Below are 27,249 nucleotides of genomic sequence, written 5' to 3'. Positions count from 1 at the left end.
TTGCAACTGGGACTCCATTGGGATCAGTAGGGGCACCTCGTTACTAGGCACCAAATTGTTGTTTTCGCCATGATGGCCAAACCAGGCTCAACGTTCAAGTGAGCAGACTGAGAATTTGATATTTTTAAGCTGACCTGAAATTGAAACCTTAAAGAACAAGTGTAAAATAGAGTGTGTTATGGAGATTTATATCAAACCACTACTATTATCCTTAACCCACGGTGGGCGCCAAACTGTTTACCTTTAAAATGGATAACAATTAAATTTGTACGCGATTTTAAGGATATGTGGATTGATTCAAAACAAGCAATCAAGAATATTAGATAAACGAATTAAAGATAAAATGAATAACCAAACGAGTTGTGACATTAAGGTCGGGCTCAGATTTTAGCTGAACAATAGTTTTGTCCTCGACCGGGCCCTCGATTTGAATCCAAATGTATATGAAGAACTATGTCAAAATAATAAATTTTCAATAGATAGAAAGCAGAGAAATACATTTGTATTGTCTTGATATGCATGTTATAGTGTCTCTATTGAATAAAAGGCTTCCTCTTTATATAGTAGGAGAGTTTCATCCCTAGTACCATTCGAAAAAGGTAAAAATCCTCCTTTCTCGTCAATTACTGATATGCTACCGACATCGGGCGAGATCCGCACCGTAATATCCGGTTGGGTGCGGATATCACGACCCTCTGTTAGTCGTGTGCAACTGTTTGTAGTGCTTTCCGAGGTTTTGGAGCTCGTTCTGGGTTCGAGGAATGTTGTCTTATCAAGTTTGGTGGCGAGTACTCTGTTCCAGCCTCGATCCAAAGAGTTCCCAGCTTTGGTCTCGATCTCATACATTCAGACTCTTGCTTCTTTTGACTTACCGGAAAGTCGGGGTGTGCGCTAACCCCGAGTTCACCCGTATACACTGTCTCCACACATGTACGCGTGGCAGACTCAATCAAGTGATATGTCGGTAGAAAAAGAAATCTAGGTAAGTTTGATATCAGGAAATCTACTTCTGTTATGAAATAATACAAGAAGAAGAGTATTGCAGATAAAAGTAGGGAGAGAAAATTCTTATTGACTTTGATATGAATTACAATATAATAGAACCCTCTATTTATAGGGAGAGGGTGACTTAACTACCAAGTAATAAACCCTAGAATCTCTCTAAATATAGACATTCACCGTAAATAAAATTCTATTAATAACACTCCCCCTTGAATGTCTATTCAACAGATAATGTACCTCGTTAAAACCTTGGCTAAAATAAAATCCAGTGGGAAAAAAATTCTAGTGAAGGAAAACGAGTACAAATATCTAACAATACGCCTTTTGGTTGCCTCGTTAAAAACCTTGCAAGGAAAACCCAGTGGGACAAAACCTTGTAAGGGAAAAAGAGTGCAACGCGTATTAACTCCTCTTGATGAGAGCATCAATTCACATCCTTGAGCCTTCGCATTCCAATCTTGTGCACTAGCTTCTTGAAGGTTGACATCGGCAGGGTTTTGGTGAATAAATCAGCCATATTAACTCCAATGAATATGTTGCACCTTGAAAATCCTCGCTATCACATTATCAAGCTTATAGTTATAGCAAGATACAAATGTGCACAAATTGCACTAAGAAAGTGGTACTTAAGGATCAAGAATTGTATATGCTTTAAGCGACTTAAATCCTTCATGGATTATCATATAAGTTAAGTCATATAAGCAATCTAAAAAGACTTTAGATGCATATCAAGTTTTCATGTCATGCTAGACATATAAGATATCGAAAACTGATTGCATATACCAATGACTTTATACTTTCAAGTGTTTGAACTGCAGGTCCAAATACTTGTCTTTCATATGAAACCAATTCTATTCGAATTGTGTCTCTTCCATTTGGCCAATATTTTTGTGTCTGTAGGCGAAAGACTTAAGATTCTCATCTATATTTAGCGTTATCATAGATATCGTTGACGAACATTTTATATCGATTCCAACATTTTTTCATAAAGACATAACATAGAGATCTCTTCATTCATATTTTTATGTACCTAAACCTCTCCTGAGATTTTATGAAGTGTTATGTCATGTAATCTTCTAGATCACTTGCCTCCTTTATTATGATCATTTGTTCATCTTCTTTATCAAGAAGTTTATTTGAAACCGATCTGTCTATACGCTTTAAGAGTACCATAGACCTTGTCCTTCTAGGACTTAATATGAGCATTACCAATGAGAATATAGTTACTTTCTTTAGATCAGCAAATGCGACTGGCATGCTTTGCAATATATTACAAATGAATTATCTTTTTATGAACTTCAAGTTCATATTCTCTTATTCGAGGATCTAAATGTACAAATGATAATTCATTCCACGTAACTTTTTCTCAATTGTTTATCATATCTCCCCCTCGTGTTAGAAAAACTAACTTGTTTCCTCAACTTTGAGAACTCATCTTTGTACATTATGGTGTTTATCAAAATATACACCACATATCAATAATAATAAGATAAAATTATTTGGTTCCTGACCCTAAACCACTTGTGAGGGGAGAATGTAATATACTTTCGTATATAACGTATATCAAACTGATATATATGTATATATATAACTTTGTTATCATAAGAACTAGTTTAGCTATTAAATGGAGGCACTCAATAAATTATTTTGCTAAACTAACTGTGATGTAAACCAACTTATCAAGATGAACTTCTTGAATAGAAAATTTAGAAATTATGCTCGAAATTAAATTATTGAGCAAGTTACCTCGCAAAACACCATGTTGCGGGTTAATAATAATTGCACATATAACCATCTCATAGATACATCTTATGTAGTATACATGGTAGGTGAATGAGCCCATATTCACCTTTGATATTTCCAGCATTCATGGGATTCAATCCCAATTTTAGTTGGTCTATTAATTAATAAGAACAAGCGATGTAAGAGAATTCGTAAAGAACTTTCTAGTTCTTTAATATTTACCCACGTGAATTCTCTTTTATTTTTACACATCATGGCTAAATCAATTATGCCAACTGGATAAATTATCAATATTGATAAACTTCAGGTTTACACATGACATGTGTATTATCAATAAACTCCAAGTTTATTATGATATGAGTTTTTATATCAATAAACATCCACTTTATTGTGGCATTCTTTTATTTATGTAGTACAAATTGGAGAATAAAGCGGGTAGTTTTTCACATACATATTATCCCGCTACAAGTTGTAGTAATAGAAGATATTAAATCTTTCCTTTATTTATAGTCTCAATATAATCAACCGCTTTCGCGTATACTTTGGAAACTGAATAAGTTTCTTTGAGACTTACTACAACACAATACCTTATTGGTAATCGATTGTATTTCTCCAAAATAGTATAATTGACTCTTGTAGAGTTCTCAATTAATTTTGTACTACCACATATTCATCAACATCCATATGGTGAATATCTCTTTTAAAGAGAAAGTTATACCATTATGGTTATGGTCAAAGCATTACCGTTGTATTTAATAATCACAATGCCAAAATATTTTGGCGTATAATAAGTACGTGACCAATGACCATTTATGCCCTAATAATGATATTATTTTCTTATATCATCTCAAACCTCCTTATAGAGGTGAGTGTGGTATACTCAATGCCAATAGCACATTCATATTCTTCCAAGAATGAATATGTATTCATAAATCAGATGTTGTCACATTCACATCATGAATAGACCATAATTATCTATATGTACTTTATAAAATCTCATGTCAAATCGATGGTAGATATTACTTTCACAAAGTAAAGGATTGTTTTGAGAATCCTTATTATTCTCATTATCACAATGATGACGATTATAATTTCGTCTATTGCCACGTCCACATCCATTGATACCTTCACGGTAATAATTTTATCTTATTTCAAACTTATCACATATTGCCATCACATTCTCTTAAAGGAATGAGAATGATGCAAATTCAATGGAACGACTTTTTAATTCTTTGCCCACAATCATACATGAATTTGATCATGGCAAGACATAGAAATTTTACCACTTTGAGTGGTTATAATTTCTTACTAACTCCATTAGAGTTATAATCAAAATTTATTTTCTTTGCTTGTATTTAAAATCAAATTATAGAATAAAAGAGAAAAATACGGTAATATACATACCTTAAATCCAGAATTTAATCATAAAGGAAGTTCATGGAATAATTGACAATAATTATGCTCAATCCCAAAGCTTCTACTCAAATGGTTAGAGTCTCATGCTGATAACGTGTTATGAACTATAAAAGAAGAAGAGTATTGCAGAGAAAAGTAGGGAGAGAGAATTCTTATTGACTTTGATATGAATTACAATGGAATAGAACCTTCTATTTATAGAGAGAAGGTGACTTAACCATCAAGTAATAAACCCTAGAATCTCTCTAAATATAAACATTTACCATAAATAAAATTCTATTTATAACAACTTCCAACTATTTGTTCGTTTATGAAGAAAAAAGTGAAAGTTTTAGGTAGGATGAAAGTTTTATACTTAACACGGGATTAAAAAGCATCTAATATTGACCTTTTTTTTGGCTACTCGGCTTTTAGTGGCATTGAAGGCATCAAAGAAGTAATGTTCATATAAAAACTCTACTTCTCGTCAAAAATTTATTAAGTTGCCAAACGGACAAAGAAGACCCAAATTTAAAGGATTTAGTATACATTGAAGGTCTTGGATATTACAATTTCATCCAACTTAGTTGAAGAATTTAGTTTAATATTTAGGGCTATTTTAGTCTACCAACATTATTCATAATTTTATAATGATATTATTATTATTATTATTTCTGTCTAATTATTATTATTATTATTATTATTATTATTATTATTATTTCTATCTACCTGCGTACGTAATTTTCCGCATTTATCAATAAAAAAATTTATATGCATAGATCATTAAACAAAATTTACAACGCTTCTTACATCAAGTGCCCAAATATTAAAAGGAGGAAAAACGTCGTCTGAGAAAAATTGTCCAAGTAATTAACGGTAGAAAGTTTCAGTTCTTCGCAACCTCAACTTCTGTGTTTAGAATCCTTGCAAAGTTTCTCAACAATATAAATATGAAGAATTTACAAAGAAATTACTAAACCATTCCTATGCTCATATGACAAAAATATTCAGCTAGTTCTAAATTATAAACAACTGAAAATCGTAAAATCGGTGATAACAGAACAAACACACTCAAAAGATACGTCATTCCACGTAATTTCCTTCCGAAGAATCATACCCGTATTATATGAAACAAAGTCTTAGGACCTTTTGGCCATAGATTTTGCCAAAATAAATTTGGGTTTTATTTGACAAACACATATTTGGCTATAGATTTTGCTTATATTTTGGCAAAATTCCAAATCCCAAATAGCTTGTTTTGGGCCAAATCCTTAATAATACACATGTTTTTCCAAAATAAATTTGGGAAATATGTTTTGAAAACGTATGTCCAAACACATTTTCATTTTCAAATCAAATTTCACCCAAATCAGATTTTTCAAAACAAATTTGGGAATCTATGGTCAAACGCTATCTTAATCCTTTTTAACACTAAAAATGAGATATTGTGATTTCAATTTTAGAAGTTAAATTTTACAGCATATTTTTATGTTTAATTGCTGATTCCACTATATGCTAATTTCTAATTCTAATACAGAAGTCACCAATGTATTTTAAGTTATACATCAACAATTAACATCTAGCTCTGTATAGACTTACATGCAAAAGGTATTGTAAAAGTACATTTAGTGCCTGTTTGGAAAGCCACATAAAAATTGGATTTGGGTGTAATTAGGTGTAATTACACAGTTTGGCATGTTTGTTTGGCCAAGTAATTACTTGGTCAGCATGGAATTGGGTGTAACTGGAGGGGTGTAATTACATTCTCCAATTCTCAAGGGGAGGTGAGAATTAGTGGTAATTACACTGTGTAATTACAAGGTTATTTTTTATTTTCTTTCCTTTTTATTATTTTTATTTTTATTTATTTTCTTTATAACTTTTTATTTCTATTATTTTAATTTTTTAATTTTATTTTTACTTTTTAATTTCTTTTAAAATTTTAAAATATATTTTTCTCTGTACATTATTTATCTTTTATTTCTCTTCCTTTACTTCTTGTTATTTCAAATTGCTTATATTTTATTTTTTATTTATTTTATTATTCTAGTTTTTGAAACTACACCTCCTAATATTATAAATAATGAGTCATTTACAAACTTTTCATGTAATGAGTGATATAATTAAAGTGGAATTTCATTGTTGAATGTGGCTATAAACTTATTATGTTTCCTAATCTAAAGTTATAGTGGAACTTACTATTATTATGTTGGAATTTGACATATGCTAAATAATTATTTTTTTTTGGATTTTGAAATTGTGTTATATTCATGGTTCCAATTTACTTGTTTTAGTAGTATTGACTTACGTCGCATGTTGTTCATTTTTTAGTTAGAATTGATAGATCAATTTTGTCAAACATTTGAATAATGTTATGACATTATATTTATAAATATTAATTTATTTTATTAAATATGAATTCCATGATGTTCTTACAAAAATCGTATATTTTTAATTTTTGTAAGTATCTAAACTAAATATTATTAATTTAAAATATATATAAAAGTTATTTTTACAATATTATTTATAAATATATGATTACTTATTAATGTATTCACGAAAAATATACATCTTAAATACCAAATATAATATCATTTATACTTATAAAAATTTATAGGCATATATTTATTATATTAACTTTTAAGTTTTGATAATTATTTAATTTAAAATTTAATCTAACTTTGTAATTATACTTGGGCAACCAAACAGTAAACTTGTAATTACACTGTAATTACACTATGACAAACAAACAGGTTGTCGTAATTACACAACTAAGTAATTACTAGGTTGTGTAATTACTACCCTAGTAACTACACTAATTCTAATTACACGGTAGCTTTCCAAACAGACTCTTATAAGTGTTAGTTTTTGTTAACTTCTTTTTTCTCACTTAAAAGTCGTTTATATCATGTTCATGTTTGAAATCTATAGCATAAGAATAAGAAACGTCTCATTTATAGATGCTGCTCGTATTTCCACATTGATGTGGCACCTCTCTTAGCCCAGCATTGACATTTTATTTTTATTGCCATTTTTTTGATATTTTACCTTTTAAAAATAATGAAAAAAAGCGTTCCAATAAAAATAAAAAAATCAACAGTCGCTGCAAAAAAACGTCCTTTTCCTGCAGAAGAAACGATCGCGTCTTTTACTCCTAAAAGGCTCTTCTCTTCCTCCTTTTCGCAAATCTCCTCTTCCCTTAAAGTGTCTTCTTCTTTACCTCTTCTTCCTCACATCTCCCAAGGTAAAAAATTTTGTTTGCTCTTTAATATTTTAAATGTTTCCTTGAATTTTTGTTTCTCTTATTTCTACTATTGCTAGAGATAAATTGCTTCTCTCTGATTTTGTGATTTGCTTATCTCTTTCTTATTTTTGAGATTTATTTGGTGTGTATTTCCTGTGTCTGTTTCCAATATTCTGGGTTTCTGCCAGATAGATTTAGTTTCATCAAGTCACGAAGATCAAACTGAATAAACGGAAGCCGCTTACATATTCTTTTTGGGATAATGGAATGATATCTTGTGCTTACTCTTTAGTCTTTACTAATGTTTTTTTGTAGTTCGTCATGTTGTAGGATTTGTGACTCTCAACCTGTATGGCTACACCTCTTTTTTTCCCTCAAATATTTTGGTTAGTTTCAAGTATCAAATTATTGCTTCAAATTGCATATTGTATGTTATCGGACTTGGCTTGTCTGGTCTATATTGTTACTGGCCTGACATTGATCAATTAAGACAATCATAATCCATGAAAGAAAGCAAGAGGATTTTGAAGTGCAACATATTTTATAGGTCAATTATCAATGTTAATTGTTATCTCCTATATAGAGGATTGTACTATAGTAATATTTGTGGGTAAATATGAATGCTTAATTTTCCTTTGCTATGTAATAATGAGAACAATTTTGTTTTTCTTTTATCCAGATTGATTTCTGCTGATTAATTGTGTGTTCATCTTCTTCTTCCATCGGTTCTTTTCATCACTTCAGACTTTGCTTATGTCCCATGTTGTTTGTTCTTTGTGATAATCTTCTATTTCTTAAATAGTTTTAGTGTGATTTTCTTTGAACTGTATGGTGTGAATATGACTTTGCTTTTTCGAATTTTCTATAGCTTCTAAGAGTTCTCGACTATCTAATCCTCTAATTCTTATTATGGCTATGACATAATTGGTTTTGAGGATATTTTCTTTCCAGGCTTGCAGATTTCATCCAAGTTCAATAAAAGAGTGACCTTTGGTTAGTGCAACTTTATAATTTACGGCCGGATTCATATCTCTTTGCATATGATTTCTTTTATTAATAAGGACTTACCATGGTCTACGTATTTAAAGGAGAAAAAACAAAAGAAAAATATGACTATAAAGCTTGAATAGCTTTCATTAGCTTTACTTGAACTCAAAAAACAACAAAGAATTCACTGACATTGTCACAACCCGAATTTTCCACCATCGGGTGTCGTGATGGCGCCTACTATCGGAGCTAGGCAAGCCAAATATTTAAAACACTTTTCCTGCTTTCTTTCAAATAATATAATAAACGAGACAAAATTTAAGCGAAAGACTTTAAATCTAAAGCAACTGAAAACCAAAAGTGCGGAAGTTTAATACACATCACTACCCAAGGTCTGGTGTCACTAGCTCACGGACTACTACAGAATACTACAAACAATGTCTGAAAGGAAATACATCATATTTGTCTGATACATGATGAACAAACGAAAAATATGGAAAGGGACTTCGGCCTGCGAACGCCAGCTAGGCTACCTCGAGAGTTCCTGGACTGAAGATAGCTCCCAGAAGTCCTACTGCTGTGGTCCGAAAGCTGCTCCCTGATCTGTGCACAAAAATGCACAGAGTGTAGCATCATCACAACCGACCCCATGTGCTGGTAAGTGTCTGGCCTAACCCCGGCGAAGTAGTGATGAGGCTAGACAGGACCTACCACAATTAACCTGTACAAATATATATACAAGTGCAAAAAAATAATAACAAGATAATACAAAGTAAAGCTAGGAGGGGACATGCTATCGGAAAGTAATAGATAAAAATAAAATATCGGAAATAAACAGAAGAAACTCCGGTTCCCATGATATATATATATATATATATATATATATATAGTGGACGGCGTGCCACACGATCCCATAATATCATATATAAGTGGACGGCGTGCCACACGATCCCAATTTTCATATACCACGTGGTAGGCGTACCACTCGTTCCTATTTCATCTTTATCACAGTGCGCAATATGTCACCGGCAACGGAGGCCAATAACCAATAATCACTCTAATTTGTGGTAGGCGTACCACTCGATCCCATTTCGTAAAATCATACGTGAACGGCGTGCCACACGATCCCATAATATCATATATAAGTGGACGGCGTGTCACACGATCCCATAATATCATATATAAGTGGACGACGTGCCACACGATCCCATAATATCATATATAAGTGGACGACGTGCCACACGATCCCATAATATCATATATAAGTGGACGACGTGCCACACGATCCCATAATATCATATATAAGTGGACGACGTGCCACACGATCCCATAATCTAATTCGAAACATCTGATTTTGTAAGGAGAGTCCCATTAGGGGAAATCAACAACATATCACTCTAACCCGGCAAGGGTACAACTAACAGCCCAAAATATTCTGACAAGGGAGAGTATATATATCGGTTTACACATCCTGGCAAGGGAGTAATCACAACACATTCTCTTTTTAAATCCCTTCTTCCTCAACTAACACATTCATGTTTGAGCTAACGCTCCAAAAGTACACCAATCACAATTTTACCTCAACCGTTCACATTATATGAAACTCATCAAATAAGCAAGGAGATTGTGACACGTTATTCAAATTAAAAGCAATTAAGACTCACGATCATGCTAGACTCCGGTGCATAGATAACCGTCACCATGCCTATACACCGTATTCCACATTAGCAAGTAGCAAATAACATCCTAATCCTATTCCCTCAAGCCAAAGTTAGAACAAACACTTACCTCGAATGCTCCAAACTCAACTCACGCTTCTAGTATAGCTTTACCTCTTGATTCCACCACCAATCCGCTCGAATCTAGTCATAAGTTACTTAATCACATTAATAATTACTAAATGAATCACTCCCCATGCATGAAAATAAATTTTACAAGGTTTTTCCCAAAATGGTCAAAAACACCCCCGGACCCACATGGTCGAAACTCGAGGTTCGGACCAACCCGGTTACTCATTCTCCCTCGAATCCAAATATATGATTTGTTTTGAAATCGGACCTCAAATTGAGGTCCAACTTCTCAATTTGTAGAAAACCTAGGTTCTACCCAAAACACCCAATTTCCCCCGTGAAAATCTTTGATTTGAATGTGAAATCATGTTAAAAGTTGTCAAAGAATAAAGAAATTAAGTTAGAAATCACTTACCAATCGTTTTGGAGAAGAAAAGTTGTTTGGAAAATCGCCTCTTAGGTTTTGGATTTTTGAAAAGTGAAAAAATGACTGAAAATCCCGAGTTTATATACTTTGCTGGGGGCTGGCGCGGACCGCGCAGAAATGTACCGCGGCCGTGCCGAGGGAGGGAAGAATTGGGCTTTCTCTGAACCCACCCAGCGCGGACCGCACTGATTTGGTGCGCGGCCGCACTGGTCGACCCTCTGAACCCCACCACGCGGACCGCACAGAAAAGCACCGCGGCCGCGTGGCTGCCAGCACGGACTGCGCGGAAATGGCCGCGGCCGCACTGGGGTCTGCAATATCTGAACCTGCATTTTTAATGTCTAAGACCTCCCGGGCCCCACTCAAAACTCACCCGAGCTATCGGGGCTCCAAACCAAACATTCATATGATCTCGAAAATACCTTACGGACTTACTCGTGCGATCAAATCGCCAAAACGACATCATATACATAGGATCAAGCCTCGAAACACATGATTTTCTTTCAACTTTCATAAAACTCAAATTCCCCATTTTTAAGTCCGAAACACGTCATATGACGTCCGTTTTTAGCCAAACTTTACAGATAGTGCTTAAAACATACTTAAGACTCGTATCGGGCGTCAGAACCAAAATACGAGCCCGATACCACAGTTTTCTGATCAATTTTCTTCTTCCTTTTCCTTAATTAATTTCAGAGAACAATTTCACACAAAAATTCATTTCTCGGGCTTGAGACCTCGGAATTTGATTCCGGGCACACGCCCAAGCCCCATATTTTTCTACGGACCCTTCGGGACCGTCGAATCACAGGTCCGGATCCGTTTACCCAAAAATGTTGACCAAAGTCAATATTATGCATATTAATATCAAAATTCAACAAATTTTTCACATAATTCTCATATTTCAACATAAAAGCTTTTCAGCTACGCGCCCGGATTGCGCACACAAATCGAGGCAACTAACAGCGAGGTATTCAAGGCCTCGGAAGCACGGAACAAAGAAGAACTACGGTGATGACCCTTTGGGTCGTCACAGACATAAATGCAACTGCACTAGAAGCCAAAACCATTGTCAAATTGAAAATATAATGTCTTACTTTTTTTCTTATCTTCATAAAAAGTCAAAAGTTATTTATTTGACACAAAAAATACTAGGAACCGGTATAACTTGTCAGATGAAGCTCATATTCAAGATATTTTATCTTTTGTCTATGTAATTAGTGATCCCTTTTGTTGTAAGGAAGAGATAATTTGTAGTACATGGAAATATTTTTTTTGACATAAAGATTGAAATAGGGCACCTACTAGATAACACTGGAATTTTTTCTTTCAAGATATATACATCTTAATCTTGGTTATTTAGTTACTAAACCACGCCAACTTTTGTAATCGAAGATGAAGCAGAATGATACTATTGAATTGATGAAAGAATTCCTTGATGCCGATTTAATGGCTATTCCTTCTACACCCGCAGAGAATTTCAATAATGCAGTTTGTTTGATACTGTTGTGTTTACATGATAACTTCTCTTTGTGTCATTTGCTAGGAATTGGAGGAATCTAAGTATTATAAAGAGAAGTGTCACTGGTGTAGAAGAAGCTATATACTGTATTTTGATCGAGCAATTTCTCAATTTTCTTTTGCTTCTTTCTCCTTAATTAAGCAATTTCAGTTTCACCTTGCTTTCTCCTCGTCACTGTGCATTTCCCAAATTTTATTGATACTCTCCCTTCTTCTCCTACATTCCACCACATTGAAGCACTAAGAACGCGGAATAGTAAACAATGTTAGAAAAGTTTGTTTTAGAAAACTTAATAAATGTTCTTTGTTAACTAATAAAATACCTAAGGATATAATTAGTAAAATTACTAGGAAAGAAATTTAATATAGGATGAAGAAAAAATATGATGGAATATTTTATCTTTTCTATTTTATTTTATTTTTTGCTTTTTATCCTCATTTAATTTTACTTTATTTTAGAAATCTCAAAAAGTCCCCATATACAAATACTAACAAATTTTCACCACTACTTGTAATAATTAGTATTACTGATGAAAAGCATTTAAAGTTAGGGTTTGGTGAGGGGTTTAAAATATCATATCATGAGGAGAAGCGAAAAGAAGAAAGGAAGCCAGGGTTAGAAGTTCTGATCAGAAACTATGGCCAATTTGATATATTTTTGCAACATGGAATCTTGTGTGAATGTGAATGTAATTTTGTCTTGCTATCTCTCCCTTTTTTCCGTTGAAGCACAATTCAAATTTATAAGAAATAATGATGAGAGTTTTTTTAAGGAAAAATTGATTTTTGGGAATTTTGCATAAAATTAGGAAGAGATTAACAACTTGTTTGGATGGTTGTTATGCATCGTTTCATAATGTATTGTATCGTACTCTATTGTATTGTATCGTATCATTTGATAAATACAATGTTTGGATAGATTGTGTCGTTTGCCAGCGTTTTTTAATATCATGCACCAGCAATATGGAGAATAAACTTGCAATATTATAAAGAAAACTTATGATACAGGGTAAAATTCTATATAAAAAGGTAGGGTAAATGATAAAAATAAAATAATTTAATAATAATAAAGGGTGAGATTGAGAGAAAAAGACAAGGTAACAACGCGACCACATCAAATCGGTCGTTACATAAAGTGGCATATTTCGTTGTTATGTAACGACAGATTTAACGATACGATACAATAAAATTTAAATAACAATCAAAACAAATATTATATTTAAAGTAATAATACAATACGATACAATGGGTAACAACCATCCAAACAAGCTGTAAGAGGGGGGAAAGGAAAAATGAAAAGAAAAAAGGAAAGAGAAATAGAAATAATTACAAGAAAAAGAAAGGAAAAGAAATATTCAGTCGAATCAGAGCTTATTTCAGAAGAATATTTCATTTACTTTGTTTCATGTATGGTAGGTTTCAATTACTTTATTTATCCTTTCTCTTTTACTACTTCATGCTTTATTTTAAAAAATAAGAAAAAATAACTAATAACTATCTAAGAAAAATTAAATGTACAAATAAAATATTTTTGCCTTCATTTCAATTTATGTGAACCTTTTTCGAGTATGAGGGACAAACTAGCTAATTTTTTCATGTGAATTCGTACATAGAATTTTTAAAATTTTAAAATAAATTTATATATTTAGAAACTAAAATACTATAAATCAAAATAGTTAATAACTCAAGATATTTAAAAATTATTTTTTAAAAAATGTGCTAAAAAATAACTTTATTGAATTTTCAAATAGTAATAGTTTCACATAAAATGGAATAGAGGAAGTAAATATTAAAATACGTAAAGATCTATATATGCAAACACACTTACAGAAAATGGAAGTACTTTCTATTTGAAGTAGGAATATGACAAATATCTCTTCTATAATATAACAAAAATAATTTCAAACGGAATATTACTATATTCTAATTAAAAAATTTGCACGTAAAAGTTTTTTTTATAATCGCGCGAAGCGCGGCCAAATACACTGGTTCTTTAATAAGTCCATCTTATTACAACTCATTATTTTAACGCTATTCCATTGAGTTTCCACAAAAAATGCATTCAAAGGATAAACATTTAGCTATATTACAGATAGGGGTGTACAAAAAAATTTTATAAACCGCACCAAACTGATAATTCAAGTTAAATCGGAAAAAAAAAATCGATTGTGATTTGGTATTGAAAAAAAATCATAATTGATTTGGTTTGGTTTTAACTAAAATAAGTCAAATCGAAACCAAACCAAACCAACCCGATAGTACATTAATATAATTTTTAAAAATATTTTATTCATATAAATATTTATTGTTATAATGTAATTTATAAAAATTTCTTAAACTTTTTCACAGTTTTATCTTTTAACATATTATTTCAAGTTTGGACTTAACATTCTTAAATGGTAAATAAATTTTATAGCCCATAAATATAGTAACTCAAATAAAGTTCAAATTAATATATACTAATGCTAACAAAACAAATTCAATTCAATATTAGGAATGACGATAGTGTTGAATATCTATCTTTTAGTTTTATATATTGGTTTATAATGAAAATGCATAACTTAGTTTATTTTCATAATTGCTTAGTTATATAATTAATAGTAGTTATTAGCTATATTTATTTTAGCATGACCTATATAGTATTTTGGATTATGTTAATTTTTATTATGGCTTATTAATTAGCAATGAAATTTTATTATCTTTGTTATTAAATATTTTAGTATAATGCTATGACTTATCTCATATTATTGTGTTATTTTCTTGGAGAATACATTATATAGTTGTATCTTACTAGGACTAAAAAAATATTGAAGTACAAGTTGCATATTTTGTGCTATGAAGACTTTACCGAAAAAAATCCCGAAAATCGAAAAACCCGAGGAAAATCGAGATTGAAAAATCCAACTTTGTTTGTTTGGTTTGATTTATAGATTTAAAAACTCGACATCATTGATTTGGTTTGGTAATTAAAAAATTCGAACTAACCCGACTTATTACACCCATATTCAAAGACTTACATATTACATTAATGGCAAAAATTAGCTTCATTTGAATCATTCCGAGAACCAATGTTCTCCCTTTTATAATTACCACAATGATAACCATTATATTATTTTGTCCCTCCACGTTCACATTCATACATTAAACCGCTTGTCTTCTTTCAGAGTTATGCACGGATCGAATCGCTTGGAGCAATATTTCTTCTTAAATAGGAGTTGTTCCATTTATCATTTTTGATGCTAGTAATATAGGTGAATTGATGGTCAATATTTCTTCTTAAATGATTCTTCCCATTCACAAAGTATTGAAACGTTCCAAGTTATTAAATGTTTTTTGAAAAGAAAAGTTAATATTGCAAGAAAAAGATATTGACATTAGAAAACAATTAATTATCGTGATTGGTTGTTATACGAGGTGTTCCATTTTAAATTTTGATGCTATCGTAACATATTTCTTCTTAGATAATTCATCAATACTCACAAGGTAATGAAACTAATTTTTTTTCAAGTAATATTGCTGTTGGAATTATTCATAATGCAAAGTCAAAAAAAAATTCTTTTTTTAAATTCCATTTACAACCAATAGCCATGAGTTTTTTTATCTATTTCCAAATAGCCTCTTGCATGAAGCCTTAAAGTCAAGTGTTGAATGGCTTTGACAAATGACTATGCAAATCTACCATATGTCTTCATGCATGGAAGACAAGATACACTTGTCAATATTGGAGCCAAGTGGACTACCATAATGGGACAAATGTCAAAAGTCTCTCGACACTTGTCATACATGCAACCTCCTTAATTTCCTATAAATAGGTTATGAATTGGCCATCATAATCACTTAATTCTTAACCAAGAATTATTTAGCTAATCATTCCTTTCTTCCTAGTCATTTTTTTGTGAATTATCCAACACATAAAATACCTTCATCTTCTCTTCTTCCTGGGCAACGGTTTTGTGCAAATTTTAAACTTTCAGCCACGAGTGCACGTGTTTGGAGGTGTTGTGGAACCTTGGAGAGCTACCGGCCTTAACGATTTGCACCCAATCGAGCCGAAATCGCTTTCAAGGCAGTGGCTTGCCACGACACAGTATTTTTGATAAGTTGTAGTCTTCTTTCCGTGTTGTTCTTAGTCAATATTATCTACTGATTTTTCCTACAATTTGAAAGCGATTTTACATATAATATTGACTAATGGCCACCACTTTGAACAAAGCACTTCCTGATCTCACAAAGCTTGAGCCTTCAGATGAAAATAATTATAAGCGTTGGTCCCAGAAACTTTTAGTTTTCTTGGAACAATTAGAAGTTGATTATGTTTTGTTTAACGATCCTCCTGCTGATATTGTTGCTAATAGTTCTAATGCTGCTAATATTGTTGTTGCTGATGATGCTGCTAAGAAGAAATTTGAAAAGGATAATAAAACAGTAAGAGGGCATCTACTTAACCATATGACTAACCCTCTCTTTGATTTGTTTATAAATTATAAATCTGCTAAAGTCATATGGGATAGTTTGGAGAAGAAATACGATGCTGATGATGCAGGAAAAAAGAAGTATGTCGTTGGAAAGTGGATCAAGTTTTAGATGGTTGATGATAAGCCAATCATGGAACAGGTTCACGAGTATGAAAACTTAACTGCTGATGTTTTGAACGAGGGCATGGAGATATGCAAGGTTCTTCAAGCTAATGTTTTGCTTGAAAAGTTTCCACCTTCCTGGAGTGATTACAGGAATCAACTAAAACACAAGAAGAAAAACTTAACTCTTCAAGAACTAATCAGTCACATGAGGACCGAGGAAGCAAACCATCTCAAAGATGAGGAGTCTGAACGGCTTAAGGATAAGATGAAATCTCTCTCTCTTAATTCTTCTAAAGCTAACCTTGTGGAATCTTCTAGTACCTTTGTAAAAGACAGGTTTAAAGGAAAATAGAAGAAATGACATGTGAAGAAGCAGAATTACTTCACTAAGCCAGAAGGCCATATTCAAAAGTCAAAAGGACCTTGCTACGTTTGCGGCAAAATTGGTCACAAGGCTTTTCAGTGCAACCAGAGACAAGGACAAAGCTCAAAAAATGGAGGAAAAGCTCCATCCCAAACCAACCTTATTGAGGGTGGTGATGTCATTGTTGCTGTGGTTGTTGAGGCAAACATGGTGGCTAACAAGATTGACTGGATACTGGACACAGGCGATACAAGGCATATTTGCGCCAATAAATAGTTGTTTCACGACTTTGAGGAATCTGCTGATGGCGAGTATGTCTACATGGGTAACTCCACTACAGCTGAAGTTATGGGTAAAGGAAAAATTCTCCTTAAGCTAACTTCTGAAAAAATTTTAGCCTTGAACAATGTTCTGTATGTACCCTCCCTTCGTAGAAACTTAGTTTCTGGTGCGCTTCTCAACAAAGCAGGTCTTAAACTTTTTTTTGAATCTGATAAAGTTATTATTTCTCGTTGGGGAGACTTTGTTGGGAAGGGTTACCTTAGTGGGGGTTTATTTGTACTAAACATCGCTCAAGAGATTACTAATAATGCTAGTACTTTCAATTCTGCTTATATTGCTGAGTCTATTGATTTGTGGCATGGTAACTAGGGCATGTTAATATTGCTTCTATTAAAAGACTTAGAAAAATGGATTCCTGCAGTTAATGTTGATAATTTTTCTAAGTGTCCTGTTTGTGTAAAAGCAAAACATACCAAAAAGTCTTTTAAGAATGTAACTAGTAGAAAAACAGAATTGCTTGAACTAGTACATTCAGACTTAGCAGATTTCAAAAACACTGTTAGCAAAGGTAGAAAGAAATCACCTTTGTATATCTTCTTAAGTCAAAAGATGAAGCTGAAAGCATGTTTTTAAAATACAAGGCAGAAGTAGAGAATCAATTAGATTCTTAAGTCAAAAGATGAAGCTGAAAGCATGTTTTTAAAATACAAAGCAGAAGTAGAGAATCAATTAGATAGAAAAATCAAGAGATTTAGGTCTGACAGGGCCGGTGAATATAGTACTAATAATCTAGAAGCCTTTTGTGAGGAAAATGGTATTATACATGAGATTAGTGCTCCCTATACTCCCTAACAAAATGGTGTAGCCGAACGGATAAATAGAACCCTTAAGGAAATGATGAACTTTATGCTTTTGAGTTCGGGTTTATCTGATAATATGTGGGGGGAAGCTGTTTTATCTGCATACTATGCTCTTAATAAAGTTCCTCATAAGAAGTTAGATAAGATTTCATATGAGTTATGGAAAGGGTTTGCCTCTAACTTAAAATTTTTGAAAGTGTGGGGGTGTTTGACTAAGGTTGGTATACTTGATTTTAAACAAGTAACTGTTGGACCCAAGACTTTTAATGCTATTTTCATTGGTTATGCTCAAAATAGTGCTGCATATGGATTTATGTCTTTGAATGATAGTTCTATTTGTGAATCTAGAGATGCAAAACTTTTTGAGCATGTTTTTCTATTAAAAAATAATGTGCCTAGTGATGTGACTAATAATACTTCTACATTTATGCCTGTTAAATCTCACATTGTGCCTTCTTCTAGTGTTACTACTAATGAGCATGAAAATAACCTTAGAAGAAGCAAAAGGCGTAGAATTGAAGCTAGCTTTGGTCCTGACTTTATTACTACTTTCTTGACTGAACATGTTGATCTTGATATTTTGAGTGATGAATTAGTGTCAATCTATTTAATCGAAGAAGACCCCAAGATATATAGTGAAGCAATGAGGTCAATAGATGCTAGTTTTTGGAAAGAGGCCATTAAAAGTGAATTAAACTCTATAGTTTCTAATCATACTTGGGACTTGTCTGATTTGCCTAAAGGTTGTAAACCTATAAGTAGCAAGTAGATATTTAAGAAGAAATTGAGACCTGACCGTACAATTGAGAAATATAAGGCTCGACTTGTTATTAGGAATTTTAATCAAAAGAAAGACATTGATTACTTTGACACTTATTCTCCTGTGACTAAGATAGCGACTATTAGAGCTCTTGTTGCTGTAGCTGCTATTCATAATTTGGTAATACATCAAATGGATGTTAAAATGGCTTTCCTAAATGGTGATTTAGAGGAAGAGATCTATATGTCTCAACCTGAGGGATTTATGATCCAAGGACAGGAGAATAAAGTATGCAAATTAAGAAAGTTTTTGTATGTCTAAAGCATGTACCTAAACAATGGTATGAAAAGTTTAATAGCATATTAGTGGATAATGGTTTTGTTGTTAATGCATCTGATACTTGTGTTTATTCCAAGATGATAGGATCAGGTTGTGTTATTATATGTTTGTATGTGGATGACATGTTAATCTTTGGCCCTAATGTGAATGTTATTAATGAGACTAAGAATTTTTTGTCTTCTAAATTTGAAATGAAAGATCTTGGAGAAGCAGATGTGATTTTAAGGGTTAAAATCAAAAGAACTTCTAATGGTTTTTCATTGTCTCGGTCTCATTATATTGAGAAAATGTTGAAAAGGTTTAATTATTTTGATGTAGCACCTGTGAGAACTCCTTATGATTCTAGCATACACTTAAAAAAGAATAAGGAATCTAGTATTTCTCAAACTGAGTATGCTAAGATAATTGGTAGTGTAATATTTTTCATGAATTATATACGACCTGATATTGCTTATGCTGTTAGTAGATTGAGTGGATATACTCACAACCCTAGTAGTGAACACTGGAATGCTCTTCATCGTTTGCTAAGATATTTGAGAGTTACTGTGGATTGGTGTTTGCATTTTAATAAATTTCCTGCTATTTTAGAAGGATTTTGTGATGCAAACTGGGTTACTGACAATGATGAAGTTAGCTCCACTAGTGGCTATGTGTTCACTTTGGGTGCAGGTGCCATTTCATGGAAGTCTTCAAAATAGATTTGTATAGCACGATCTACTATGGAATCTGAATTCATTGCTCTTGAGTTGGTAGGGCAAGAAGCCAAGTGGTTGAGAAACTTATTGGCAGACGTGCCTTTATGGGGAAGACAAGCTTCACCAGTTTCTCTATATTGTGACTCACAGGCAACAATTGAAATTGCCAAAAACAGTGTGTACAATGGAAAAAGAAGACATATCCGCATTAGACATGGTGCGGTAAAACAGTTGTTGAAACATGGTGTTATTTTCTTGGAATAGTTAAGATCCGAAAGAAATTTGGCGGATCATTTAACCAAGGGTTTGGCAAGAGAGTTATCCTTGAAACGTCGAAGGGGATGGAGCTACCCATGGATTGAGGAAGTATGGTGGATACCCGTTTGTGGTCAAACGAAGCCATATGAGACCTCAATATGCACTACAATTCCTATCCCTATGGCGTGTGGTAGTGCTTTATAAGGTTGAGCTTATTTTGCCCTTAATGATTCCATAGCCTTAAGGTAGTCTATGTGTAGATAGACTTGATAGAATCACCTACGTGAGTGTAAAGGTGCGGTCGCCTTTTATGAAAGACTTGAGATGCCTTTCTAGAGCACTCATGAGACCCAATGTATGTGCATGACCATAAAAGCACTTTGTTAGTACCGCAGAATTTGCATAAAATTAAGGATATAGTATGTGTTGTGGGGGTCTCAGCTAATGTCCATTCAGTTCATGAGTACTTCACTTTGTGGATGTTAGTTGTCGCCTCATTTCACTATGTGTCAATTCTAATTGAAAGATATTGACACTTAAGTACATGTTCCTTTTTTTGCTCAGAAGTGTTCTATTTTTGTCTTTGCATTAGTGGGAGATTGTTGGAATTATTCATAATGCAAAGTCAAAAAAAAATTTCTTTTTGAAATTCCATTTACAACCAATAGCCATGAGTTTTTTTTTTATATCTATTTCCAAATGGCCTCTTGCATGAAGCCTTAAAGCCAAGTGTTGAATGACTTTGACAAATGGCTATGCAAATCTACCATATGTCTTCATGCATGGAAGACAAGATACACTTGTCAATATTGGAGCCAAGTGGACTAACATAATGGGACAAGTGTCAAAAGTCTCTCGACACTTGTCATACATGCAACCTTCTTAATTTCCTATAAATAGGTTATGAATTGGCCATCATAATTACTTAATTCTTAACCAAGAATTATTTAGCTAATCATTTCTTTCTTCCTAGTCTTTTTTTTTGTGAATTATCCAACACATAAAATACCTTCATCTTCTCTTCTTCCTGGGCAACTGTTTTGTGCAAATTCTAAACTTCCAGCCACGAGTGCACGTGTTTGGAGGTGTTGTGGAACCTTGAAGAGCGACCGGCCTTAACGATTTGTATCCAATCGGGTCGAAATCGCTTTCAAGGCAGTGGCTTGCCACGATACAGTATTTTGATAAGTTGTAGTCTTCTTTCCTTGTTGTTCTTGGTCAATATTATCTACTGATTTTCCCTACAATTGCAAGAAAGAGATATTGACAATTTGACATTAGAAAATAATTAATTATCGTGATTGGTTGTCATACGAGTTGTTTCATTTATCATTTTTTATGCTATTGTAACATAGGTGAATTGATTGTCTATATTTCTTAGTAAATCATTCATCTTAAGATATTGAAACTACTTTATTCAAGTAATTAAATATATTGTCGGCATTGTTACTTTCGATCTTCATTAATAAAAATATCCTTGGCTTTTTAAAAGTCGAATCGGAGTATGAATTGCTTGATGACGCGGGCTTATTTGGGATCCGGTGCGTTCAATTGAGGCAACCCACAATTTATTGTTTTCGAAAAACATAAAAAATGAGAAAAAACAAAATACAAAAAGATTTTTGTGTAAAATATTCGGAACCCCACATATTCCCCAAACCCCTAACCCTTTCAATAAATAAAAAATTTCCAAACCCCTTTCCCCTCAATTCTCGCTCCCCGACTCCTCCTCTCCCTCGCGTTCGCTGAATGTCGGCACCACCACCGCCTCTCCCGTACCTGCCGGCGACAGGTAAGCCTCCTCCGCCTCTTCTCTTCCCCTTTTTCCTGTCTCTCTTCTCCTCTGCTTCTACCCGTGTCCCCTACCCCTGCGTCCCTTTCCCTCTTTCGCCCAGGGTTCCGCTTGTTGTCTAATCAGAAAAGAAATTGCAAAGGGCATTTCGTTAGGGTTTTTTGGCCCTTTTCCGTTTAAAAAATTAGTTGTTTTGTGGTGTTGTTGTAAGTGAAAATGATTGAAAGACTTGGTAGGCGTTTGGACATAAGAATTGTAAAATTTGAAAAAATGGTGAAAATTTCTTTCTAGTGAAAATGGTATTTGAAATTTAGAGTTGTGTTTGGACATAAATTTCAGTTTGGGTTGTTTTTGAAGTTTTGTGAGTGAAATTTTTAAAAACAACTTTTTGCATTTATTCAAATTTTCGAAAATTTCCAAAATGCATGAAAATTGGAAATGTTACGAACAAACGCCAATTTCAATAAAAAGTGAATTTTTTTTGAAAAAATCTTCCATCAAATTTTATGTCCAAACGGGCACTTAGTTTTATATGTAAAGTTTAGTTTTTTATGCCTTTGTTGGGGTGTTTTATGGTCCCCATGGCCATTTTCTTGTCTTTTAGAGCTTCTTTATCATATTTTTTCTGATTGTTGTTGTTGTGTAGTTACTGTTGTGATCTTCTTTGTTCCTTTTTTTAGGTTCCTTTGCATGTGAAAGTTATTGAAGACGATGAAAAAGTTGACCTGGTTTTCCACTGTATGGGTAACTAGGTAATTTCACTTGAACTTGTATATAATGAGAATCTGCTGCATGTTTTGCCCGGTTATGAATTTGGTTTTGTTTGATATGATGTTGTTTTGCTGAGTTTACAAAGAACTTAGGGCTTACAAAGTGAAACGGCTTTTAGTAACTAGACCTTCTGGAAGATATTACTTGGTAACAGATGATGGTATGAGGACCTTACATTACTTATTCAGTAAGGAGTTTAGGGTTATAAATTTCTTTGTTTGTAGTGCTAGGATAAGGAAAATGTGAATTCATGTATGACTGATCTTTAACAAGCATAACGCGCTTTATTGTTATTTCAGCTTGAAGTATCAATGAGCTTGGAGAAATATTTTCATAAAGTACCTTCCCAACTCCAATCTAATTGTTCATATACTCTAGCTTGAAATAGGAAACCATTTTCTTACACTGTGTCAAATGTATTCTCCTATGTGTCTATGAAGTTACCAGTTAGCATATTTGTCCTACTTCATCTTCTTTAGTTTACTGCTGGAAATGACAGCTTTTTTCACTCTTTTGTCTGATATCTCAGGTTAATTTAGAGGTTTTAAGGTGACTTCATTGACATTTCTCTTTCTTTTACCTCAAAGAATGGGACATTTACAAAATCTTAATTTCGGTGAGGACGAATTCATTACGCACGAAATAGAATAGTTAAAATATCAATTCGAAATTCCCTCAACATATGCCAAGACAAAACACAACGATATACTAATACTACATCAACACTCCTTTTCTATCAAGCCACTTCAACTTTCAAAACAATTTAGCCAAAGATATGGTTTGAATAAAGTTGTGTGAAGGTCAAAAAGGATTGTAATCATGTACTAATACTAGTTAATTTGAAGACAACTTCTGCTTTAGTTGATGCATACTGAAAGTTTGACTGCCCAATTAGTGATTTGATACTTTCATAAACTTCATAGATCGATGCCTCAATTATGATTTTCAGAAGAATCGGAGATTGATAAAGGCAAGAATTATTCTTTACTTGGTCAATTTTAAACATTGAAAATGAAAAACCCTAGTTTAAACCACTATTTAATGAATCACTAAATTTGATGGAGATTGTTGCTCCCAAATGCACACGCAAGTATACGCGGTTAACAAGTAATAAAGTGATAATATCGAACCCACCATTAATTTAAGTCCACCAGATTCTGATTATTCGGTCAGCATAGCAGTTGTTTAGTTCAAATCAATCTATGCGAAATGTTAGTTATTTACTTGCAATTGGATACTTTCATTGCAGGGGTTGAATCCACCACAAGGACCCATATAATATTACTAACGAGGGGGTGAATCCAGGCACTCATTAGATTTTGATGTTATCAAGAACACTCCTCTTTGTGTTACTTATTTGCGTGTTTAATTAGTAATAGGTGTTGTTATCCTTTATGCGATATTTGTATGTGTCTTTGTGGTGGATTCACCCCTGCAATGAAGGTATCCAATTGTGAGTAAATCTACTAACATTTTACATTGATTGAATTGAACTAAACAACCGCTATTTTGGCCAAATAATCAGAATTCGGTGGATTGAAAAATAATCGTGGGTTCGACACTCTATTCATCACTTTATTACTTGTTGATCGTGTATACTTGCGTATGCATTTGGAAGCAACAATCTCCTTCAAATTTAGTGACTCATCTAGTAGTGGTTTAAACTAGGGTTTGTCGTTTTCAGTGTTCTAAATTCACCGAGTAAAGAATAATTTTTGCCTTTACTATAGTCTTCAGTTATTCTGAGAATCATAATTGAGGTATTGCTCTATGAAGATTATGAAAGTATCAAATCACTAATTGAGCGGTCAAAATTTCAGTATGCATCACCTAAAGCAGAAATTGTCTTCAAATTAACTAGTACTAGTATATCATTACAATCCTCTTTGATCTTCATCGAGCTTTACTCAAACTATGTCTTTGGCCAAATTGTTTTCGAAGTTGAAGTAACTTGATAGAAAAAGAGTATTGATGTATTATTAGTATATCGTTGTGTTTTGCCTTGCCATATGTTGAGGGAATTTAGGATTGTTGTTTTCATTATTCTGTTTCGTGCATAATGAATTAGTCCTCACCAAAGTTAAAGACTTTGGAATTGATGCCGTGGTTTATTTTAAGCTTTATAGTAAGTTGTGTGTTAATTTTCTTATTTTGTGGTCACTAATATATTTTTTTATATCAAACAATAGATGAGTCACTAAGTATTCCTGTTTCGTATTGTGTCAATCAACAAAATTTTATTTTATTCATCATTTGCACAAATGTAAATTTTGCTTGCTGTTTTATCTTTTTGTTCTTTTTGGTGTATTGTTTTGAAATGTACCACTAGTTGTCTGAAGTATTATACCAAACCCGAAAATTTAATCTCTTTTACTTTGGTGTAGATTGCACATCAATTATTCAAATGATCAGTGACAGATTTTTGATTTATGCACCAATAGTATCCAGCACAAAAGCCATTACTTTAGGAAGAAAGAGCTTAAGAAGTAAATTCCGGAGGAAAAAAATGACCATCTTATCAAATTTATAGAGGATTTGTGCTAAATATCAAATAAAACAATTACCTAATAACCTCTTTGTGCCTGTTACTAGAAAGCTTAATGCATTCCAAAAAATTAGCTTACAAATATATATATACATATTATGTTTTCATGTCGATGAACTGACAAGCCTGCAAAATGTCCATTTCTTGTTCTCGTGATCGTTGGATGATGATTTTAAGAGTGAAGTTATCTTCTTCTCATCCGGCCTTTTGGTGTATCTCTGTCCCTCAAGTATCTTACAAGCCTATTATAGCAATCATTATTTGGAAACCTTTTCTCTTGTTATAAAACTGAATTGAATCTTGAGTAGCTCAGCAGTTTTACTTCCAATGGTAAGTAATTAACTTTCTTTTGGCTTCCTACGAGTAGAAAAGGTAGATGAGGATACTGAATGATAAATCCATACACCTCTTGGAAATACTCAATGATTGATTTCATGTTCTTTCCTCATCAACAGGAAACTTGCAATGAGCATGAGAAATGCAAATCATTAAGAGCTACAAGAATGAAAAAGGAAAGTAAAACTGAGCAATATGAAACTAAAAGTACATTAGCTCCCTTTCATAAACCCGGAAATTCATTATTTCCTTCGAATATATCCCCCGTGTGTAACTTTAACTTTGATTAACGCGCAAGTGATCAATCAGCTTTTATCTAAAGCAGTAGATTTTGGCATCAAGGGTATCAAGGTCTTGAGTCCAAGGAGACAGTCAGATTTTTTTGCTTAAAGAGCATTGCGAATGATGAATAATCTGGGAAATCCTTAAGAGAGCATTGAGAATAATGAATAATGTGGAAAAGAACGCTTTTCTAGACTCTAAACATATGCTGCTTTATGGTTGATCTTCTTAAGAAAGTTAAGGACAACTAATTTGATTCATTTGTGTAACCTGTACCTTTACTCGATGTGCATCTAACGGTGGCCGTGAGCTAAATCTTTTGCCAAAACTTGACCAACAAATTCAACAACTGGGATGGTTCAATGAAAGCTGTTGTTGACATGTCTGTTTGATAAAAATAAATAAATAAATAAGTTGTAGTCGGATAAATAAAGTTGGAAAATTTCAATGTTTACAGAATTTATGATTTGTCCTTTCAATATTGATTGACAATCCCATCTGAGCAGGTTTCATGCTCTGGTAAAATCCCTTCCTAGACGGAGGCACATCTAGTATTTCAAGAGGATAGGTGCACTATTGTGTAGAGGTGGATCTAGAAGACCGTCCGAAGTGGGATTTGAACTACCAATTTTACTCGTAGAGGTGCACCCAATAATTATTGCACTACAAGACTCTTTGAGCATGAGTGCACACTCATATATTTAAGTTTCTTTGAAGAAATATTATATTACTCCATTATACATGGTTTAGGGAGAGGAGTATGAGGTCATGTGAACCCATATCTTATGACCTAGATACACCCCTGCTCCAAGACTGTAAGCCATTGCCTAGTGTCTGGTTTTTTGATATTAGGAGAATAGAAGAATCTCCCAACTGATATGTACCTAAATGAACAAGTGAAGAACTAAATAAAGGTAGATAAGTTGATTTAGTTACAGAAAAATACCATGGCACTTAGATAGCAACCAAATTGGGCTCGGCTTGAGGTCATTATATTGTAACAAAGCTAGGTTGAGCGTGGCTCCGACTCAGTACTAAAGAAAGCTGTTGAGCTCCTAATTTCAGTGCAACTCACAGTCACACACCAATGTGGTTATGTCACCCTCCCCTTCTTATTGTCCAATTGATTTTCCCAGTTGGTGACACCTTAAAATACTCTAAAGATCAAGATACACCAGGGAGGTTAGGTCACACGATAACCGCGTGTCCAAAGACTTTTCATACTACATTAATAGCAAAAAATTAGCTTCACCAAGAACCCGTAGTGTTCTCCCTT

At 33.2% G+C, this 27,249-nt stretch overlaps 1 long non-coding RNA gene across 1 annotated transcript; it reads left to right on the top strand.

Annotated features, from left to right (window-relative positions):
• Positions 1–21,892: 21,892 nt before the first annotated feature.
• Positions 21,893–26,233, top strand: LOC104230299 (uncharacterized). The gene is made up of 3 exons (XR_711851.2): positions 21,893–22,039; positions 22,720–22,791; positions 25,811–26,233. It is a non-coding gene; the product is annotated as an uncharacterized lncRNA (long non-coding RNA).
• The last annotated feature ends 1,016 nt before the right edge of the window (positions 26,234–27,249 follow it).

The sequence above is a fragment of the Nicotiana sylvestris genome, chromosome 8, assembly GCF_000393655.2.
Source record: "Nicotiana sylvestris chromosome 8, ASM39365v2, whole genome shotgun sequence".
NCBI lineage: Eukaryota > Viridiplantae > Streptophyta > Magnoliopsida > Solanales > Solanaceae > Nicotiana > Nicotiana sylvestris.
The sequence above is the reverse complement of the archived record's forward strand: the minus strand, read 5'-3'. Positions and strand labels throughout refer to the sequence as shown.